Here is a 21,321-nt window from a genome sequence, read left to right as displayed (position 1 = left end):
TCAATCTGTAGTTAAATACCTGTTCCCTTTCTTGTTCCTTATAAATAGGTACTACATTTGCCTCTCTCCAGTGACATCTTGAACAATATTTCAAGTGGTATATCTAGCATATCTGCACGCCTTCAGAACATTTCTTGACATTTCATAAGGGCAATGGGCCTTGTATGGGTCAGGACCTTTTCAGTGCTCTATTACTATCTTTTCTCAAGTACCTTAATTCTAAAACCTCCTCCCCATCCCACTTCACTGGTGAAGGCTTGTGGTGGTGGAAGACACCATATCCTTATATCCTTACAGCATCCCCTATTATTCTTCCCACTGAATCTCTCAGCCTAAGCAGCTGCTGTTTAGCAGGCAACTGACTCCTAATGAATTTCAGGAGAAGTTTTGGATTTTCTTCTTTGTTAACAATATTCTTTATACAAGATTCTTTGTTTCTCCTCCTTACCCTGCTATGCTTATTCCATGCCCTCTTATATTTACAAATTCTGGCTTGCTGGGGTGCTGTTTATAAACATCTTTATCATCACACATCTGAAAGCTCCTTTGCTTTTAGACATACTTCATTCAACCTTTCTTTCCTCCCTCTTACCATTTCCTCGGTGCTTGAGGCTATATTTGTCTTTAATCCTTCACAGTATATATCATAAAAGCTCTTGCCACACAAAGCCCTGGTTCCTAGCCATTGAACCCCTTTTTCCTATCTACATTACCACATAAATTGTTGAGGTTTGTGTGTTCCTCCATGATCATATCTCCTCTTTATGACTCATCCCACCTCTGCTCTTTTTAATATGTGTGTGTGTGTGTGTGTGTGTGTGTGTGTGTGTGTGTGTGTGTGTGTGTGTTGTGTCTGTGTGTGTGTGTGTGTGTAATTGACTATTTGCATTGTATGGAGAGAAGGTTTCACACTTCTGGGGCCCCATCCACTGAACATTCATACAACTCCTTATATATCTATGCTGTAGGCATTACCGAAGTTCTCAGTCATTCTATTCCACTCATCTACTACCCTGAAACTACAAAAGCACTTCTTTACACCTTTTTTAAAAAAATCTCCCGCTTAATTCTATATAATGTCCTCTGGTTACTCTATCCCTACATTTGCAAAGGTTACTAATTCATGCCATAGATATGAACCTACTAAACAGAACTGTGTAGAGAAAATAAATGAAAAATACTAATTACTGTATCATTCTATTGATTACAATTTGAATATTTTGAACCAAATACCATCTTTAATGCTCCCTAAGATTTCCATATACTCTAGCCTTAACAAAATAATGAAGAGTAGAGTTATAAGTATGGAACTGAGGAAAGGATTAAGAGACAGCATTGTCCTCCCAGCCCTGACTTATGCAGCCAAAACATGGACATGAAATGAGTTACATAGAGGTCAAGAATCCAGGCTGTAGAAATACCCTATTTGAGAGGAACATGTGGCATGACAAGATGAAATGAAGGAAGAAATGAAGGGTTGCATAACAGATTTGGTATGGCACAGAATGCAAAGGGAATGTATGGTGGTATGGTAGAGTGGGTGAATAGCAATACTTTGTGGGGCCTCGGGCATATGGAAAGAATACAATATGAGAAGTTTACAAGGAGAGTGTATGATAGCATGATTAAAGGGGTTGGTGTGAGTGGAAGATCATCTGTGATATAAAGCAACAGAGTAGAAGAGTAGGGGAGGGAAAGAAATGGTGGAAGAATTGGCAGAAGAACGAGTGGAATGGTATATGTGATGGAGGCTTGTAAGGGCTGGGCTAAGTGGAGACTCATTTGTTGTAGCCATCCACTGATGGAAATTCCTGGAGGGAATGGTTTTCAGAGATATAAACAGATAAATAGACAGTTACTGTAAACTGTATTTTTCATATATTTTCCACCACAGTTCTCTTCAGTGCGTTCTTACCATATGTATGAACTAACAACTATCTACATATACACAAAAATATTGGAGAAAATAGCTGAAAAAGAAGGAATTTTTACCTAGCTCTTGAACGCTCACAACTGCTGTTGATGGAAGGTGCTAGATTTGAGTGTGTCAGCCCGGCCAGCCATGTAAATTTGAGGGATTCACATGCAATTCTTAGATGACAGGGGTAATTTGAGTAACCATGATTTATACAAAAAAAAAAAAAAAAGGTGTTAAATCGTGATGCTAGAACAATTATTGATTTTTACCAAAGGAAATTTCACTTTGTAGAATTAATCACATTTCAAATTTTGCATTTTTTCTAAAGGTGTGTTTTCACTCTACATATGTTTTATCTATGTATCTCATATACTAAAGGTATCAATTACATACTCATTCATGTCCTTTTGTGTTTACACATTACAGTACATACACAAAGAAAAGTTTACATAAATCAAAATCAATAGACAAATAACAATCTTTACATTAAAAATTTCAACACCAATACCACACAAATTGTTTTGTTTATTCCAAAACTAACTATAACTGTGAGCAAATACATCTGGCATCATGCTCAGGTGATGTATGTGTACTTTGAAGTTTTGTGGATAATTGAGATATGTGATACTTTTCCAGCTGTGGCAGTAGGCAGCTAGTTAACTGTATAGATACAGTGGTCCCTTGCTTACCATGGTATTACCAACTGCAGTTATGGGTAAAATGATCATGCTGAAAAAATGTATTCCATTTTACAAACCATGGCATAAAGGTTTGGGTGTCTGTGATACTTTTTACACAGATTAAGAGAGTGTTACTGCGGCTGGAGGATACCTCTAGCCAGCTTGGTTGGATCCAGCATGGTGGTGGCGTGAATATGCCCAGAGTGATGCAAGAGTGAGATGACAGCATCACCCAAGTCTTGTTGCCTACATTCTGCCTGCATCATTCTTTCTAAGTGTGCCACTCTACACAAGAGAAATTCCATAAGTAATCTTAACACTACACAAAATTTTCAGAACTAACTTTTTGCTGATTTTTGCTCTTAGATATGGTCTCTAGTGTAAATCATGCGATTATTTTTTAGGATAACAAGCTTCTTTTAAACCATGGAGTGATTATAGGGCTTAAGTACGTCTCTCATGGGTCACTCTCCATAATCTTTCTCCATCAGTGGAGTAACTTATGACTGCAGTTTTGCCAACCTTGAGGTCTTCCATGAATGTAATTCTCAAGGCCGCCAAGGGACCTCTGTAACTGGTGACAGCAACCATCAGCTGGGAATTTAAACAGACGTAGGAAGCTTTAAATTGTCATGTGACACTGGAATCAGTCCTATACGTGTCATCAGATGACAGAGGGAACAATTTGAGGGTTAATATACATGATATAGATTAAAAAACACAAGCCTGACATAAGCATGATTAATTTGTTTTAGTAAGAAAACTTATGATATTTACAGAATTGTATGTGATGTGCAGTCTAGAAGAGGGATGATACAGTAACAGGTTCATCTGACCATGCAGTAGTATTACAAGTGTTTACTTTCTGCTGCAGACAAAACAGAACTAGAAATATTAATGAAAAAATGAAGAAAAGAACGAAAAAGTCTATGAATGAGAGGAAGAAGGGTACTTTGTAGAATAAGTTACAAGAAAAGCTAAGAGGCTTTGAATATTGGTGTATTACTTGTGTTTACTATGTCAGATAAAGGAAAATGTGTATGATGTTGGGACTTGGAAAGGGTCTGGAACATAGTTTTCCTTGTACAATGTTAAAATGATTGCTTTAAGAGATTTCAACATATATGCCATTTCTGTGCATGCATCACTTCTTTAGTGTGGAGGAGTTCTATATTCCATATTTAACATTGCATAAGGTTTGAACTGGTATCATCACCTTCAATTTGTGCAAAGACAGTACTCCAAGGTGGTGTTACCATGTATTGACAAAGACTTTTGAACACTATTCAAGCAAGACAAAAAGGAAGTAACAGAACCATGTAGCTGTAATCCTGTGAACATGGTAGAAGTTTGTTTGCAATGTGTAATGACAGCTAACAGCCACTATCATGTCATTAGCAGTGGTGGAGTAAACATGAAGATGTAAAATGTAAGATTTATAAATTTTCTAGTTTATTTGACATGACAATAGGCCTAGACAGAGGTTCTTGGAGCACATGTATCAACAGCTCACTGTTAGGCTCAGAAACTTTAATAATTTGGCTCATGCACAAAGAGGTCACACTGATATATTAAGAATCTGCACACTATAAATAAGCAACAAAAGCTAGGTCACAATGATTAAAGATGGATCTAAGGACACCAATATGTTTAACCCCTTTAATGTTTAACATTATGAGACTCCACAACTTTAGTAATTGTGGTTGAAGTAAACCCTATAATTAAACAAACGGCAAAATATTCATTATGAATTACTTAATAATCATTCAGCTTTTAACCAACTGACTGTGGCTACTAAATATATTAATCAAGCCCTCAGGGCAAGAATTTCCAATAATTTTTTTTAAAAATTCAATTGATTTCTTTGTCTTACCATATGAAAAAGTATTTTCTTTTCTGAAAAAACATTAACATCAATAAAGTAATATGTTATTTATAGGCACAGTGAGAATATCAAGTGAATCAATGTTCCGAATGCAGCAACGACAGACGTGATTTGTCCTCCCTAATGGTGTGAAATACACACTTCTCCCATTTAAATCACGTTACAATTTCCTAGAACATTTGTTCTGTTATTCTTACTTACTGCCTGCACTACAAGTTCCTTCTATCTTCATGAAACTCCCACAGCATTCTATAAACATCATTTACATAAATCTATATACATTATCAATATACATTTTCTTTGCTCCCTGGGAAGCTCAAAAATTATGTACTATTCCACACGGCATTTTCATGATTACTTAGCAGATGTGCTGACAAAACATGGGTGACAGATGAGGAAACAATGTCTGAGTTACCACTAGCAGATCCCTGATTCACTACTTGGCTGTTTACTGCACCCAGGATCTTTAAGTGCCCCACACTGTATACAACACACTCACAGTCAACTACTGAAGGAGTATCCTTTCATTTTGGCACATCATCAGTAAATGGATTCATTATTAATTAAACATATTTATTGTAATGTCATGTCTCGCATAGTCAAGATGTCTCTTACGTCTTTCCTACAATAATCAATCTTAACACTAAATTGGTACTTAAAGGTCAGCCAAAATAAATCACTAATATTAATATCTAATGGCAAGGGCTCAACTAGATATGACATGAAACTATCTAGATTCTGTATACATCTGTTCAAGGATGAGAATCTGGAAATAACATTTATCAAAAATATGAAGCATAGGTTATTTCATATTACAATATCTTTATAGACAGTTTGACCTCATAGTCTTTGCCTTGTACATCTATCCAAGTGACCATTTTAATCCTCATATAAATTCACTTCCTGCACATCAACTGCATACCATCTTTTCAGAGAAAATCAGCATTACTGGGTTAAAAAAAAAGAAAAAAACGTACAATGTGCAGAACTGTCTTATTAAAGAAAGCAAAATATATAAATTACCTATTAAAAAGTGGAAGTACCGTCCTTAAATCATTCAAGTGACAAAGGAAATTAAAGGCCAAAACCTGATAACTTACTAACAAATCTAGTAAAAGTTTATTAAGCAGGCATGCTTGGATTAAAAAGGGAAACTGGGGAAAACATGAGGTCACAAATATACAAAGTCTAAGGTTGCCTAGACACCATTTCTCACTCATCTCTGTTGGGAGGAATAAATCTCTTAACAGATACAATGATACAACAAATTAAGTTACACATATAAGGACACTTTACTCACATCTGTGGATATCTTACAGACCCACAAGTGATTTACTCACATGGACAGAAAGCTCTTGACTCGTAGAGAGGATCTAAAGAAACAAACAAATTACACGGATGAAGAATTCAAATTAAGTTCACTGTTACAGTAGATGATTTCAAAGTCTGTTTATTTACTAATGAAACAAATTAGTGCAGCAGTCATCCAATCTGGGGTTCTACTGAATTTCAATATGATTGCTCACTCATCACACAATATAGTTAAGCATAAACTACAATGACTGGCTCAAAGTAGTGGCAATTTCATCACACACAGATAAGAAAGTAACATCTAACAAGATGAAATTAATTTGATTTCTACAGTCAGTGATGCTGTAAACTCTTACCAAAGCATTTAATCATTATCAAATGTTATCTGATGGAAGGAAATGGCATTTATCCAGTCAAATTGCACTTAAAAAATAGACCAACAGAGAAACAAAAAACCCTGCAAATTTCCTAAAATCTTTATAAACATTAAACTATCTTATCCCTGCATCATACATAAAGTTAGGAAGTTATAAGATAGCAGAGAATGTTCAAGAGATGGGGCACCATGAGCGTATACCTTCCTCCCTGTACAGTAAGTAATTACGAGGTTTCAGCAACTAATCAAGCTTTGTACTACTCGCACTATACCAAAGTTCCAAACTTCTACATTCTTTTTCTCACAAAAAACTCTACTGACTGATTTATAGTTTTACTGTCTCTTCTATACTCTATTCTCTGTCTGAGGTTCATATATCTAGGCAGAGTCCTATCTCGGAATATTTACGCTAATGTACTTTCTGTAATGCAATGGTCCCTGCTAATCACTGACAACCCCTGCTTATTTTAACTTATAAAAACACCTTAAAAACAGAAAGACATAAGCTTTTGCACATAGATTGAAGGATCCATTTATTTGCTAATAAATGGCACAAAATCTTCGTAACTTTATCTTTTGACTAAGAACTCATGTTGGGATGAATACTGCCCTTTGGTACAGCCTTTCCCTGACTAATAGGCATATAAGAAGAATCCAAAATTTCCCTTGTAATCTTACTTGAAAATAAGAAGTGACACATTAAGTGGCATTTACAAAGTTTATGTAGTAACACAATTATTTTTATCTTTTTATTTTGCTTTGTCGCTGTCTCCCGCATTAGCGAGGTAGCGCAAGGAAACAGACAAAAGAATGGCCCAACCCACCCACACACACATGTATATACATACACGTCCACACACGCAAATACACATAACTATACATCTCAACAAATACATATATATACACACACAGACATATACATATATACACATGTACATAATTCATACTGTCTGTCTTTATTCATTCCCATCACCACCCCGCCACACATGAAAAAGAGCAACCCCCTCCCCCCTAATGAGTGCGAGGTAGCACTAGGTAAAGACAACAAAGGCCACACTTGTTCACACTCAGACTCTAGCTGTCATGTAATGATGCACCGAAACCACAGCTCCCTTTCCACATACAGGCCCCGCAGAACTTTCCATGGTTTACCCCAGATGCTTCACATGCCCTGGTTCAATCCACTGACAGCACGTCGACCCCGGTATACCTTTCACCCTCCTGCATGTTCAGGCCCCGATCACACAAAATCTTTTTTACTCCATCTTTCCACCTCCAATTTGGTCTCCCACTTCTCCTCATTCCCTCCACCTCTGACACATATATCCTCTTGGTCAATCTTTGCTCACTCATTCTCTCCATGTGACCAAACCATTTCAAAACACCCTCTTCTGCACTCTCAACCACACTCTTTTTATTAACACACATCTCTCTTACTCTATTATTACTTACTCGATCAAACCACCTCACACCACATACTGTCCTCAAACATCTCATTTCCAGCACATCCACCCTCCTCCGCACCACTCTATCCATAGCCCACGCCTCGCAACCATATAACATTGTCGGAACCACTATTCCTTCAAACATACCCATTTTTGCTTTCTAAGATAATGTTCTCGAATTCCACACATTCTTCAACGCTCCCAGAACTTTCACCCCCTCCCCCACCCTGATTCACTTCCACTTACATGGTTCCATCCGCTGCCAGATCCACTCCCAGATATCTAAAACACTTCACTTCCTCCAGTTTTTCTTCTTTCAAACTTACCTCCCAGTTGACTTGTCCCTCAACCCAACTGACCTAATAACCTTGCTCTTATTCACATTTACTCTTAACTTTCTTCTTTCACACACTTTACCAAACTCAGTCACCAGCTTCTACAGTTTCTCACACGAATCAGCCACCAGCGCTGTATCATCAGCAAACAACTGACTCACTTCCCAAGCTCTCTCATCAACAACAGACTGTATACTTGCCCCTCTTTCCAAAACTCTTGCATTCTCCTCCCTAACAGCCCCATCCATAAACAAATTAAACAACCATGGAGACATCACACACCCCTGCCGCAAACCTACATTCACTGAGAACCAATCACTTTCCTCTCTTCCTACACGTAATCATGCCTTACATCCTCAATAGAAACTTTTCACTGCTTCTAACAATGTGCCTCCCACACCATATATTCTTAATACCTTCCACAGAGCAGCTCTATCAACTCTATCATATGCCTTCTCCAGATCCATAAATGCTACATACAAATCCATACGCTTTTCTAAGTATTTCCCACATACATTCTTCAAAACAAACACCTGATCCACACATCCTCTGCCACTTCTGAAACCACACTGCTTTTCCCCATTCTGATGCTCTGTATATGCCTTTACCCTCTCAATCAATACCCTCCCATATAATTTACCAGGAATACTCAACAAACTTATACCTCTGTAATTTGAGCACTCACTTTTATCCCCTTTGCCTTTGTACAATGGCACTATGCAAGCATTCCGCCAATCCTCAGGCACCTCACCATGAATCATACATACATTAAATAACCTTACCAACCAGTCAACAATACAGTCACCCCCTTTCTTAATAAATTCCACTGCAATACCATCCAAACCTGCTGCCTTGCCGGCTTTCATCTTACGCAAAGCTTTTACTATCTCTTCTCTGTTTACCAAATCATTCTCCCTAACCCTCTCACTTTGCACACCACCTCAACCAAAACACCCTATATCTGCCACTCTATCATCGAACACATTCAACAAACCTTCAAAATACTCACTCCATCTCCTTCTCACATCACCACTGCTTGTTATCACCTCCCCACTCACCCCCTTCATTGAAGTTCCCATTTGTTCCCTTGTCTTACGCACTTTATTTACCTCCTTCCAAAACATCTTTTTATTCTCCCTAAAACTTAATGATACTCTCTCACCCCAAATCTCATTTGCTCTCCTTTTCACCTCTTGCACCTTTCTCTTGACCTCCTGCCTTTTTCTTTTATACATCTCCCACTCATTTGCATTATTTCCCTGCAAAAATTGTCCAAATGCCTATTTCTTCTCTTTCACTAATAATCTTTCTTTATCATCCCACCACTCACTACCCTTTCTAATCTGCCCACCTCCCACGCTTCTCATGCCACAAGCATCTTTTGCGCAAGCCATCACTGTTTCTCTAAATACATCCCATTCCTCCCCCACTCCCCTTACGTTCTTTGTTCTCACCTTTCTCCATTCTGTATTCAGTCTCTCTTGGTACTTCCTCACACAAGTCTTCTTCCCAAGCTCACTTACTCTCACCAATCTTTTCACCCCAACATTCTCTCTTCTTTTCTGAAAAACCTCTACAAATCTTCACCTTCGCCTCCACAAGATAATGATCAGACATCCCTCCATTTGCACCTCTCAGCACATTTACATCCAAAAGTCTCTCTCTCACACGCCTATCAATTAACACGTAATCCAATAACGCTCTCTGGCCATCTCTCCTACTTACATACTTATACTTATGCATATCTCGCTTTTTAAACCAGGTATTCCCAATCACCAGTCCTTTATCAGCACATAAATCTACATGCTCTTCACCATTTCCATTTACAACACTGAACACCCCATGTACACCAATTATTCCCTCAACTTCCACATTATTCACCTTTGCATTCAAATCACCCATCACTATAACCCCGTCTCATGCATCAAAACTACTAACAAACTCACTCAGCTGCTCCCAAAACACTTGCCTCTCATGATCTTTCTTCTCATGCCCAGGTGCACATGCACCAATAATCACCCACCTCTCTCCATCCACTTTCAGTTTTACCCATATCAATCTAGAGTTTACTTTCTTAAACTCTATCACATACTCCCACCACTCCTGTTTCTGGAGTAGTGCTACTCCTTCCCTTGCTCTTGTCCTCTCACTAACCCCTGACTTTACTCCTAAGACATTCCCAAACTACTCTTCCCCTTAACCCTTGAGCTTCATTTCAATCAGAACCAAAACATCCAGGTTCCTTTCCTTTAACATACTACCTTTTAAACATACTTTCCTTTAACATACTCCTTTTTTCTCACGTTGGTTACATCCACACACATTTAGACACCCCAATCTGAGCCTTCGAGGAGGATAAGCACTCCCCGCATGACTCCTTCTTCTGTTTCCCCTTTTAGAAAGTTAAAATACAAGGAGGGGAGGGTTTCCAGCCCCCCCGCTCCCGTCCCCTTTAGTCGCCTTCTACAACACATGAGGAATGCGTGGGAAGTATTCTTTTTCCCCTATCCCTAGGGATAACACAATAACACAATATTTATGAATATAGTACATGGAGTACTGAGACTGAAAAACTAAATTGTACTTATCAGCTAAAGAAGCCATATGGGAAGAAATCAGAGCAGTGAGAGATATGGAATCAACAAGAAGCTACAGTCTAAAGCCCAGGGAAAAAATCTATTAAAACTTTATAATTCTCTTAAATCACTTACTAATAACAGGAAGACAAATTTCAGTACTAATAATGCTATCTATCTATCTAACTATATCTCTGATGCCTGTTCCCTCAAGGGGATAAGCATGAAAAAATGTCCCCATAATTGTTGAACTTCAGTGCCACTTCTTAAAAAACTTTTATAACTTTATAATCCCTGGGGATAGGGGAGAAAGAATACTTCCCACGTATTCCCTGCGTGTCGTAGAAGGCGACTAAAAGGGGAGGGAGCGGGGGGCTGGAAATCCTCCCCTCACTTTTTTTTTTTAATTTTCCAAAAGAGGGAACAGAGAAGGGGCCCAGGTGAGGATATTCCCTCAAGGGCCCAGTCCTCTGTTCTCAACGCTACCTCGCTAATGCGGGAAATGGCGAATAGTATGAAAGAAAGAAAGAAAGAATTCTCTTAAAGTACCTACCTATGACAGAGCAAATTTCAATAATGCTTGTTCTATTTGGGAACTCCCTCACATGGATGGCCACAGCAAAAGAATCTTCATAACTGTTGAACTCCAGTGCCACTTCTTAACTAGTTCTACCTAGTGCTCCTATCAACTACTACCTAATGTGTCTATCTAATGTTCCAGCCTACCTAATGTTCTAACCTACTATTTCTACCTACTACTCCCAACTAATGTTCCTACCTGCTAATTCAATCTAATCTTGTCTAATGTTCCAGTCTACTACTTATATCTATTGCTCCTAATATTTTGCCAAAAGGCTGGGCTAGTGCATAGCGCTCACCACAGGGAAATCTAGACTTACGAAGAATGAGCTTTGCGAGTTAAAAGTTGTCAAGTGTTATGTGCGACAGGGAGAGACTGTATGTTTGTGAAAAGAATGCCAGAGTTCATCTGTGGGTGAGGCAGAGAGAAAAGACAGTTACCTAGGTCAATGGAGTGCAACTTGACAACCACTGTAGTGCTGAATCCCTATTCAGCCTTCAATAAACCTCCCAATACCCAGGCTGTAGTGCTGGTAACATACCTCCCTGGTCAATGGCTGTCTACCACTACTACCTACCAGTGCTGTTGCATGAACTGAGGGCTGAGCATACTTAGATGGGGCTAAATTTGGAGGATCTTTGTTTCATTGCAGAGACTTTGCATGCTTATGGTTGCTATGCAGCCAATGAATATTATGAATGTTCTGTTTTGTCTGAAGCTTTGTAATATTTGCTTATGACATGGCACATGACCAGGCAAGATGAGGTCAAGCAGTGACAGTGTATCATTCCTCTTAGATTTCTCATGCTCCATGATGTGCTGATACTTAAATTCTTCTGTACAAATTCAAGGAACTTTTATCTCCAAGAGCATCTAAGTTCTCCCATTATTCATAATTTACCACCTTCATTAACCACTTACCTCCTCTAAACAGATGTTCATGCTAGCTGAACAACTCTAGGCATAAATGTATGCAACAAGTTTCATGCCTCAATTTCAAGGCAGCCCACTAAGCCTGGGTGGCTGCATGTGATAATTTCTCCCTACAGTCAGTCATCTTCTGGCAATGCCAATGTTTTCTAGGAAAGTCACTAAATTAATTTTTACTATGATCAGAAGACCAGGCAGATGATCCTGAATTCCTTGATGAAGATGATCTGTCTTCACATCAAGTGGAATGATTTCTATGGACACTGACTCTTCCAGGACTGAAAGATGACCATGATGAGGTAGGGAAAAGAAGTTTTTAGCAAAAGTGGAAGAAGTAATGCCTATGCCCATCTAACCTGACCAACACTGTAATTGCCTATTGATACTGTATTGTATGAGGATAGTCTTTTATACTCATGGGGTCCCATCTCTTGTACATTCTCTATCATCAAACAACTAAGTAAATCTATGTAAGCTGTCTGCATTAACATTGTCCTCAGTCATTATGTTCTGTTTATCCACCACTCTTATACTCTTACAGTACTTCTTTACATTTGCTTCTTCAGCAAGTTTCTTGCTTAATTTCATGTTATGTCCTCTGGTTGCTCTATCCTTACATCTCTTGTAAAACTGAAGAACTGTTCACGGTTCATATCATAAACTTGCTTTGAAAACTAAAAGATTGTGATCAGGTAACCCCTCTGATCAACTTTTCCAGTGCCTTGTGTACCACACTCCTCAAGAAGACTGGTCTATAGATCAGCACCTCTTTCTGTCTCCTTGGCACTTGGCACTGTGTTCTGAATGGTACATCTGATAATCTTATAAACTTTTTAATCTTACTGATATGAAAAAATTATGAATAATCACAGTGATTATAGCAAGAAATTATTATTCATGAGGTGAAACATAATAATAAAAAAAAATTCAGCATTGGTAAAAATATGCAACAAAACATGCACAATGGCAACTCACATGACCCTCTGGCCTTCCTACAGCATTTTTTACCACATTGTGCTCAAGCTTCTACAAAACTCCTCCATGTTATTAGAATGAATGTAGTGGACAAACTATACATCAGAAATGATTATTTTCACTCTAATGTAAAACTAAAAACATTTTTTTTAAGTAACTTGAAAAACTGATATTCATAGGATAGAAAAGAAAACCTATGGGAAGAGTTAACACTAGAATGGTACAGGCGGTCATTTTGATCACTAGCTCTTTTTCTTTACTAACCATGTGCATACTTATGAATCTGAAGTACCATAATTTCATAACTTTCCTAAAATGATGTTTTAGATATATGAGACATATTACAGTCTTGATCATAAAAGCATCTTAGATACAGATTCCTGAAGTGGTTGACGCATTCATATTGACCAGTGACACTTGAATCAATTTTATATGTTGTATTTCTTTACTGTTTCTAATTTCTTGGTTTACACTTAATTTCTCATCATGTTTTTATCATCATATATCTATATAACATCATTTCTTTCAATGCATATCTTCTATGTCATTAAGTTTATTTGTGTCTTTTGCCAGAAAGCGAAGGCGTTTACTCTTGTTGTGTTGCGTCACAAAAATGTAGTGTGGTGCAGTGCTCAGTGAGTAGTTTTTCTTCAAGAAGTAATTATGTTGCACTAGTGGCTCACATTAAAAGAAAGTTTGGGTAAACTAGTGGGTACATCTGGCTCTGATTCAAAGGAAGGAGTCAAAGCATATTGTCACTGGTTTTCTGTATCTGGAAAAAGATAAGGTTCATCCAGTCTCTAAGTGTAAAGGATATACGAGAAAGAACATTTATGAGTCACTCTTTACAAATGTTCTATTTTGCCTTCTTCCTCTGTTCATGAATAAAGGTAGAAATGATTCAAGTGACAATTTTTTTTACCTTCTACAAACTTGCTCAGAAAATTAAATCAGAGACAAATCTTGGTGGCACAGTAAAGCATATCAAAGAAGAAATTCCCACTTTGGTGAAACATTCATGCACCCACTGGTACATAACCAAGACTTTGAAACAGCATCTGCTTTCCAACTGTTTACTAGGTAAACCAAACAAGAACATAATCATACAAAGCAAAATTCATTCATATGTTGACACTGAAGTTGAAGACAAAAAATTCCCTAAGACAGTGACCTTTTACAGCTCAACTAAGTATAGCATCAATGTCTTGGATCAAATGGCATGCCTATACAACACAAAATCAGGATCATGATGATGCTCACTGCAAGCAATGAACAATATTTTACAATGTGAAGCCAACAATGCTGGAGTCCTACACAATGAAGAAACAAGCTACAGTATCAGTTAATTGGACTTAACTTTGCAGTTGGACAAAGAACTCAGATAAAATCACATGAAACATGCCAGGACATCTGGAATCACTGCAGTAAAGCTCTAGAAGAAAACAATGACACTGACAGAAGTCACCATGAGAAACACAAACAAAATAAGTGCTAAATCTATAAGTGCAAGGGAAGTAAAACAAAGGACATTTGTATATATGAAAGAAAAAAAAAATGTGTGGCAAGAGTACTAGTAAGGTTGTAAAACACTATCTCTCTCAATTGCACCCACCACTAATCATAATCACTGCAGGTATATTCTCTTACCTATAAGTGTGTTGGTAAGCATGATAGAAGTATTTCTCATTTTGGTAAAGAATTGCATACTCATTTTCAAAGCAAATGCATTATCATTTTCAATAAAAGAACTATTTACTAAAGAAAGTTTTACATAAGTATTCTACAGTAAACAGTGGTTTGGTTAAAAAGTTCCAAAATGTACCAACAGAAAAGTCTTTAAAATGACTATCGCACCTAATTTCCTAATACATGTATTTTTCGGCCAGAAGACTATTCACTTCAAGCAATGATCAAAATGACCACTACAGCCATTCTTGGGGAATATGAGCAGCCCCCTATTCTAGTGTTAAAGGGTTAAGGTGTATCTCTGCATTCTTCAACATCCTAACTGTTTTTCATTGTCATCAATGTACATCTGCTCTGGGTCACCACAATTACATAGTGGGCTGTAGACTAACTTCCTTTCCATTGTAATCTTACCAATTATGTCCCATATGTTATCTGGGTGTCTAAATGTGTGTGGATGTAACCAAGATGTGAAAAAAGGAGAGATAGGTAGTATGTTTGAGGAAAGGAACCTGGATGTTTTGGCTCTGAGTGAAACGAAGCTCAAGGGTAAAGGGGAAGAGTGGTTTGGGAATGTCTTGGGAGTAAAGTCAGGGGTTAGTGAGAGGACAAGAGCAAGGGAAGGAGTAGCAGTACTCCTGAAACAGGAGTTGTGGGAGTATGTGATAGAATGTAAGAAAGTAAATTCTCGATTAATATGGGTAAAACTGAAAGCTGATGGAGAGAGATGGGTGATTATTGGTGCATATGCACCTGGGCATGAGAAGAAAGATCATGAGAGGCAAGTGTTTTGGAAGCAGCTGAATGAGTGTGTTAGTGGTTTTGATGCACGAGACCGGGTTATAGTGACGGGTGATTTAAATGCAAAGGTGAGTAATGTGGCAGTTGAGGGAATAATTGGTATACATGGGGTGTTCAGTGTTGTAAATGGAAATGGTGAAGAGCTTGTAGATTTATGTGCTGAAAAAGGACTGGTGATTGGGAATACCTGGTTTAAAAAGTGATATATACATAAGTATACGTATGTAAGTAGGAGAGATGGCCAGAGAGCGTTATTGGATTACGTGTTAATTGACAGGCGCGCGAAAGAGAGACTTTTGGTTGTTAATGTGCTGAGAGGTGCAAATGGAGGGATGTCTGATCATTATCTTGTGGAAGCTAAGGTGAAGATTTGTATGGGTTTTCAGAAAAGAAGAGAGAATGTTGGGGTGAAGAGGGTGGTGAGAGTAAGTGAGCTTGGGAAGGAGACTTGTGTGAGGAAGTACCAGGAGAGACTGAGTACAGAATGGAAAAAGGTGAGAACAATGGAAGTAAGGGGAGTGGGGGAGGAATAGGATGTATTTAGGGAATCAGTGATGGATTGCGCAAAAGATGCTTGTGGCATGAGAAGAGTGGGAGGTGGGTTGATTAGAAAGGGTAGTGAGTGGTGGGATGAAGAAGTAAGAGTATTAGTGAAAGAGAAGAGAGAGGCATTTGGACGATTTTTGCAGGGAAAAAATGCAATTGAGTGGGAGATGTATAAAAGAAAGAGACAGGAGGTCAAGAGAAAGGTGCAAGAGGTGAAAAAGAGGGCAAATGAGAGTTGGGGTGAGAGAGTATCATTAAATTTTAGGGAGAATAAAAAGATGTTCTGGAAGGGGGTAAATAAAGTGCGTAAGACAAGGGAGCAAATGGGAACTTCAGTGAAGGGCGCAAATGGGGAGGTGATAACAAGTAGTGGTGATGTGAGAAGGAGATGGAGTGAGTATTTTGAAGGTTTGTTGAATGTGTTTGATGATAGAGTGGCAGATATAGGGTGTTTTGGTCGAGGCGGTGTGCAAAGTGAGAGGGTTAGGGAAAATGATTTGGTAAACAGAGAAGAGGTAGTAAAAGCTTTGCGTAAGATGAAAGCCGGCAAGGCAGCAGGTTTGGATGGTATTGCAGTGGAATTTATTAAAAAAGGGGTTGACTGTATAATTGACTGGTTGGTAAAGTTATTTAATGTATGTATGACTCATGGATTGCGCAAAAGATGCTTGTGGCATGAGAAGAGTGGGAGGTGGGCTGTTTAGAAAGGGTAGTGAGTGGTGGGATGAAGAAGTAAGAGTATTAGTGAAAGAGAAGAGAGAGGCATTTGGACGATTTTTGCAGGGAAAAAATGCAATTGAGTGGGAGAAGTATAAAAGAAAGAGACAGGAGGTCAAGAGAAAGGTGCAAGAGGTGAAAAAAAGGGCAAATGAGAGTTGGGGTGAGAGACTATCAGTAAATTTTAGGGAGAATAAAAAGATGTTCTGGAAGGAGGTAAATAGGGTGCGTAAGACAAGGGAGCAAATGGGAACTTCAGTGAAGGGCATAAATGGGGAGGTGATAACAAGTAGTGGTGATGTGAGAAGGAGATGGAATGAGTATTTTGAAGGTTTGTTGAATGTGTCTGATGACAGAGTGGCAGATATAGGGTGTTTGGGTCGAGGTGGTGTGCAAAGTGAGAGGGTTAGGGAAAATGATTTGGTAAACAGAGAAGAGGTAGTAAAAGCTTTGCGGAAGATGAAAGCCGGCAAGGCAGCAGGTTTGGATGGTATTGCAGTGGAATTTATTAAAAAAGGGGGTGACTGTATTGTTGACTGGTTGGTAAGGTTATTTAATGTATGTATGACTCATGGTGAGGTGCCTGAGGATTGGCGGAATGCGTGCATAGTGCCATTGTACAAAGGCAAAGGGGATAAGAGTGAGTGCTCAAATTACAGAGGTATAAGTTTGTTGAGTATTCCTGGTAAATTATATGGGAGGGTACTGATTGAGAGGGTGAAGGCATGTACAGAGCATCAGATTGGGGAAGAGCAGTGTGGTTTCAGAAGTGGTAGAGGATGTGTGGATCAGGTGTTTGCTTTGAAGAATGTATGTGAGAAATACTTAGAAAAGCAAATGGATTTGTATGTAGCATTTATGGATCTGGAGAAGGCATATGATAGAGTTGATAGAGATGCTCTGTGGAAGGTATTAAGAATATATGGTGTGGGAGGCAAGTTGTTAGAAGCAGTGAAAAGTTTTTATCGAGGATGTAAGGCATGATTACGTGTAGGAAGAGAGGAAAGTGATTGGTTCTCAGTGAATGTAGGTTTGCGGCAGGGGTGTGTGATGTCTCCATGGTTGTTTGGTTTGTTTATGGATGGGGTTGTTAGGGGGGTAAATGCAAGAGTTTTGGAGGGAGGGGCGAGTATGAAGTCTGTTGGGGATGAGAGAGCTTGGGAAGTGAGTCAGTTGTTGTTCGCTGATGATACAGCGCTGGTGGCGGATTCATGTGAGAAACTGCAGAAGCTGGTGACGGAGTTTGGTAAAGTGTGTGGAAGAGGAGAGTTGGGAGTGAATGTGAATAAGAGCAAGGTTATTAGGTACAGTAGGGTTGAGGGTCAAGTCAGTTGGGAGGTGAGTTTGAATGGAGAAGGGCTGGAGGAAGTGAAGTGTTTTGGATATCTGGGAGTGGATCTGTCGGCGGATGGAACCATGGGGGCGGAAGTGGGTCATAGGGTGGGGGAGGGGGCGAAAATTTTGGGAGCCTTGAGGGGTGTGTGGAGGTCGAGAACATTATCCCGGAAAGCAAAAATGGGTATGTTTGAAGGAATAGTGGTTCCAACAATGTTGTATGGTTGCGAGGCGTGGGCTATGGATGGAGTTGTGCGCGGGAGGATGGATGTGCTGGAAATGGGATGTTTGAGGACAGTGTGTGGTGTGAGGTGGTTTGATCGAGTAAGTGACGTGAGGGTAAGAGAGATGTGTGGAAATAAAAAGAGCGTGGTTGAGAGAGCAGAGGAGGGTGTTTTGAAATGGTTTGGGCACATGGGGAGAATGAGTGAGGAAAGATTGACCAAGAGGATATATGTGTCGGAGGTGGAGGGAACGAGGAGAGGAGGGAGACCAAATTGGAGGTGGAAGGATGGAGTGAAGGGGATTTTGTGTGATCGGGGCCTGAACGTGCAGGGGGGTGGAAGGAGGGCAAGAAATAGGGCGAATTGGAGTGGTGTGGTATACAGGGGTTGACGTGCTGTCGGTGGATTGAATCGGGGCATGTGAAGCGTCCGGGGTAAACCATGGAAAGCTGTGTAGGTATGTATATTTGCGTGTGTGGACGTGTGTATGTACATGTGTATGGGGGGGGTTGGGCCATTTCTTTCGTCTGTTTCCTTGCGCTACCTCGCAAACGTGGGAGACAGCGACAAAGTATTAAAAACAAAAAAAAAAAAAAAAATGACTCATGGTGAGGTGCCTGAGGATTGGCGGAATGCGTGCATAGTGCCATTGTACAAAGGCAAAGGAGATAAGAGTGAGTGCTCAAATTACAGAGGTATAAGTTTGTTGAGTATTCCTGGTAAATTATATGGGAGGGTACTGATTGAGAGGGTGAAGGCATGTACAGAGCATCAGATTGGGGAAGAGCAGTGTGGTTTCAGAAGTGGTAGAGGATGTGTGGATCAGGTGTTTGCTTTGAAGAATGTATGTGAGAAATACTTAGAAAAGCAAATGGATTTGTATGTAGCATTTATGGATCTGGAGAAGGCATATGATAGAGTTGATAGAGATGCTCTGTGGAAGGTATTAAGAATATATGGTGTGGGAGGAAAGTTGTTAGAAGCAGTGAAAAGTTTTTATCGAGGATGTAAGGCATGTGTACGTGTAGGAAGAGAGGAAAGTGATTGGTTCTCAGTGAATGTAGGTTTGCGGCAGGGGTGTGTGATGTCTCCATGGTTTTTTAATTTGTTTATGGATGGGGTTGTTAGGGAGGTGAATGCAAGAGTTTTGGAAAGAGGGGCAAGTATGAAGTCTGTTGGGGATGAGAGAGCTTGGGAAGTGAGTCAGTTGTTGTTCGCTGATGATACAGCGCTGGTGGCTGATTCATGTGAGAAACTGCAGAAGCTGGTGACTGAGTTTGGTAAAGTGTGTGAAAGAAGAAAGTTAAGAGTAAATGTGAATAAGAGCAAGGTATTAGGTACAGTAGGGTTGAGGGTCAAGTCAATTGGGAGGTAAGTTTGAATGGAGAAAAACTGGAGGAAGTAAAGTGTTTTAGATATCTGGGAGTGGATCTGGCAGTAGATGGAACCATGGAAGCGGAAGTGGATCATAGGGTGGGGGAGGGGGCGAAAATTCTGGGAGCCTTGAAGAATGTGTGGAAGTCAAGAACATTATCTCGGAAAGCAAAAATGGGTATGTTTGAAGGAATAGTGGTTCCAACAATGTTGTATGGTTGCGAGGCATGGGCTATGGATAGAGTTGTGCGCAGGAGGATGGATGTGCTGGAAATGAGATGTTTGAGGACAATGTGTGGTGTGAGGTGGTTTGATCGAGTAAGTAACGTAAGGGTAAGAGAGATGTGTGGAAATAAAAAGAGCGTGGTTGAGAGAGCAGAAGAGGGTGTTTTGAAATGGTTTGGGCACATGGAGAGAATGAGTGAGGAAAGATTGACCAAGAGGATATATGTGTCGAAGGTGGAGGGAACGAGGAGAAGTGGGAGACCAAATTGGAGGTGAAAAGATGGAGTGAAAAAGATTTTGTGTGATCGGGGCCTGAACATGCAGGAGGGTGAAAGGAGGGCAAGGAATAGAGTGAATTGGATCGATGTGGTATACCGGGGTTGACGTGCTGTCAGTGGATTGAATCAGGGCATGTGAAGCGTCTGGGGTAACCCATGGAAAGCTGTGTAGGTATGTATATTTGCGTGTGTGGACGTATGTATATACATGTGTATGGGGGTGGGTTGGGCCATTTCTTTCGTCTGTTTCCTTGCGCTACCTCGCAAACGCGGGAGACAGCGACAAAGCAAAAAAAAAAAAAAAAAAAAAAAAAAAGTTGTCTGCATTTATTTTCTAGAACTTAAAGTTATCCTTTATTGATCACCTTCATACTTTATCTCCTCTGTTATCTTGTTATCTTGTACCCCTCTGGGCAGATTATGTTTGACTTTAGTTCCCATGTCAGTTTCATCTCCACCACTCCAGTGATATCAAAGGTGCTATCCCTAACATGGTATTTAAATTCTTGCTTCTTACCATTTCCCACTAGTCCATCTGCATTAGTATACAGAATCTTCAGTTTATGGTATTTGCTTCGTGTTAGTTCCATCCTTCATGTGATGTTCAATTCCCTCGCTTGAAAAGAACCCACTCACTTTTCCTTTACCCAGCATTTACTAGTTTTCACTTCTCTCCTCTCTAGCCTTGTCTCTCTTGACATATACTCCTTTGAACTCTTTCCTTCTGGCAAGTTTGTATGACAGTTTTAGTACCAGATGACAACATGCTTCCACATCAAATTACCAATAGTGGCCTTATCTTAGTGTCTTGACAGTATGACCCATTCTTTTGGCTTCCTTTCTTTCTTGACTTGCACATATATGTTCCATAATGTTAAGTAACCTTGCAATTTGTTCCCTTTCCTTAGCTTTCTTTCTTTTATGTTAAAAAGATGCTCCTTGCACCATATAACCTTCCATTGAATAACTCTCATTTGTATGATGGCCCATCTTTCCATACATACATGATCTTTATGTAATCAAAATGATGAACTAAACTAAATAATTAAATACTAACTAATATCCTGACATTTTCTTACCACAGTCTCCTTTTCTTCATTCAAATAACAATTATCGTAATATGT

The 21,321-nt window shown here is 39.4% G+C and overlaps 1 protein-coding gene across 14 annotated transcripts in view; it reads right to left on the bottom strand.

Moving 5' to 3' along the window:
* LOC139745942 (protein lap4-like) overlaps positions 1–21,321 on the bottom strand; it is a 556,451-nt gene that overhangs the window by 213,014 nt on the left and 322,116 nt on the right. The window lies entirely within an intron of this gene.

Source organism: Panulirus ornatus, chromosome 63 (genome assembly GCF_036320965.1).
Source record: "Panulirus ornatus isolate Po-2019 chromosome 63, ASM3632096v1, whole genome shotgun sequence".
NCBI lineage: Eukaryota > Metazoa > Arthropoda > Malacostraca > Decapoda > Palinuridae > Panulirus > Panulirus ornatus.
This window is presented reverse-complemented; position numbering and strand designations above follow the sequence as displayed.